The following is a 3,203-nucleotide window of genomic DNA, read 5'->3' on the forward strand; positions in this document are numbered from 1 at the left end:
TTAGAGGCATTTCTGAAAGCCTGTGAACACATTTTGCTTGCTCCTCCTCTGTTATTTTTAATTTTTGCTTCTTAATACAGCACAGGATTAAATAATTAAATTCAGGCATATCCCTTGTTTCCTTGATCTGTCAGATGTGTGTTTCTCCACCCACAGCATCCAGTGATATGGAGCAGGGAAATGTTCAACACAAGGATATCTAGAAAGCAGGGCAAGTATTACTGCATGCTCCAGAGGGAAATAATTTAGGAATATGGGGAGCTTCTTTTATACCGAGCCAGAGACCATTGGTTTATCTCACCAGCTATCATCTACAATGCGACTTTTTTGATGCATCAGCTTTATGATGTCCCAGAACAAAGACAGCTGGCCTCCACACAAAGGGACTATACTACTCATTCTACATACAGCCTACATTCACTCCATAAGACGCACACACATTTAGGTGGGAAAAAGTGTGTCTTACAGGGCGAAAAATACGGTAACAATTTGCAATGACAAAATGTGAGATTAAAAAGCTGACGGGTGGTTTTGCACTGAGCTTTAAACATCAGCACCAGTTTTGACAATACCAGTCATTTGTTCCTATTCTATACTTATTCCTTCTTTTATTCAGTGTTGAAGATAGGACTGCCAACAGCTGGGGTGAAACCTTATACTGCCCTGCTCACTATAGAGCCAAAGATTGTTCGTTATTAGATGTGTGGTTCATTGTAGAGCCGTCGCACCATGAAATATCAGCAGTGGTGGCTGATGCCCTCTGGAAATTGTGGGACAGAAGGGAAGAAGGTAAGTGGAGTCAGAGCCAATGACAGCAAGAACCAATGAATTTTCGCTTTGTCCCCATCCTCCCTCCTGCTGAGTTCTACAAGGCCAAAACTGAGACTAATGAGGAGGAAGCTGACAAGCAGTGCCAGCCCCTGGACAGGAAGCAGCAAGGCAGATAGGTGGAGGCTGGCTGATGGCAGACTGAGGTAGTTGGAGCAGTGCTCCATTCGCCCAAATGGCCCAGCCTTCACTGAGTATTGGAGCCCTTCAGTACTCACTCACAGCTAATGTGAATTGCTGGGCAAGACAGTTCTTTGAAAGAGGATTTAGAATACCCCTGTGGGTAGGGGAGGAGATCACCTGACATCATTGGGCAACTCCCTGTCATACTTGGCCTGCAAGGGATGGGGAAATTAATGTCCTGGCCCACCAGCCAGATTCCATTTCCTGCTTTAAACTTTAAAAACAGGTAATCCTGTTGCCTATAGTCTGGTGGAGCTAGAACATATCACACAGTTTGACCAAAATGCGGAACATTTCCCCTGGGAGCAACAGGACTTGATGTTCTCTCAAACTCAGGGGGAATTGTACAGAAAATAAAATAAAAGAATGTCTAGCCCCAGGTTTGTTTGTTTGCTTGCTTGCTTGTTTACATGGGGGAGCCATGTTTTCTTGTGGTTGCCTGTTTTCAAAAGGAAAGAAATATCTTAGGAGGACCAAAAGTAGTGCTGCAAACTTCAGACCACTTCAAAAGTACATTTATTTGTTCATTTTTACCTTAGCGCATCAGCATAGATTTTTAACAGATTTCCTCTTTAAAATCCACAGGATGGATTTGGTGCCATCCTTATGTTTAGCTAATGGTGCATGATGCTGAATCTCTTTATAGTTCAATCTAACTCTGAGGGAAGCAAGGGACTGAACTTTGGGAGTGTGTAAAACTCTCCACTGACCTCACCTGTGTTGCCATAACTCCTAGCAGCCACAAACAGGCTGTTGTCATTTTTCTCCCAAAAGCTCTTGTTACAAGGTATGAGTCTGAGTCCCTACATATGTGTCCAGCACTCACCTATGCACACTCCCAAGAGGTTTAGGATCTTTTGCTGGAGTTAATACGTGTTATGCTCCACAAAGTTCACACGCAAGAGGAATAAAGCAGGCTTGGTTTATTACATGAACAGAAAGAGACAGAGACCGGGATGCTATTTTCAACAGCAAGGTTAGAATCTAAGGGAGAAGGAAATCATACAGCATAAACACACCTTAATATGAAGAGTTAAAAAAAAAAAATACCCTAACTGAGCCTGGAGAGTGACAATTTGCCAAAGTACCCATGCTCACAAGAAGAAAAGAAAGGGCTCAACTCAACTTCTAAGCCTCATGGAACAAAGTGAGGGATGCAAAATCTGGACCTCCTGCAAGAGTTAAATTCTTCCCTTAAAATCCCATACAAACCAGGCAACAGAGATCTCTCACCCATTCTTTTGGTCCAGGTCCAGTGGGGTATGAAGCTGGTCCTTTTTTTGCAGAGCAAACAGGGGGGGCCATTGCTGTTTTGAGCTACCTAGCCATTGAAAATCTAGGGTTTTGGTAGTCTTTTAAATCAATGCAACCTTACGGAGAAGAGAGGGGTCTTTTGGGGTGAGTGCCAAAATATATTTATTCCTTTCTTCCATTATTTCGTACAAATTCCTGTTTCTTATTTTGCTACCTCTACCTAGTTACCTTGTATGTTTCTTGAATCATGTGTTTTACCTACAGGAGATGGTAATTAAAGTTGGCTGGTAGCGCAGGATTGCTGATCTTTCCTTTAGGCATTAGCTCAGGATATTTACTCATAACTGCCAGGACATGCAGAAGATAAGGACTAGTACCAGATAATAGGCTCCTTATTTTATATCAGGTTATGCCAACTGCTCTATCATGATCTATGACAATAAACCATGGGGGGAAATCGTATTTGTGAACACCCTTAGACTATCTGGTGCAATGATACAGAGTTGCTTTGGCAGGGGCTTCTGTGGAGAGGGGGAATGGTGGCGGACAGCCAGGAGCACCAAGACGAGTTCTGGTGGCACATGGCAGGGGGGTTGGACTAGATGACCCCCACGGTTCCCTTCCAGCTGTACCATTCCTCGATTCTATGCCCCTTGCAGGCGGCGTGGCCCACGTGGGCGCATGAATCGCAGAAAGGCGGGCGCGCTGGAAAAGGGACGGCAAGTTAAGTTGCGCTTTTGCGCGAAAGGGGATCTCCCCACGCCGCTCGCGCGCTCAGCCAATGGGCAACCGAGGGGCGCCCCTTCGACGTCTCCTCCCGCGAAGCTCAGTCCGCCGCGCGCTCCCCTCCGCCTCCCAGAGCCGCCCACCAGGCAAAGGAGAGCCGCCGCTCGCGCCTGCTTGCAAACGCGCCGCGCAAGACGCAGGAGGCAGAGAGC

Source organism: Podarcis pityusensis (assembly GCF_964106645.2).
Source record: "Podarcis pityusensis genome assembly, chromosome: 4".
Lineage (NCBI taxonomy): Eukaryota > Metazoa > Chordata > Lepidosauria > Squamata > Lacertidae > Podarcis > Podarcis pityusensis.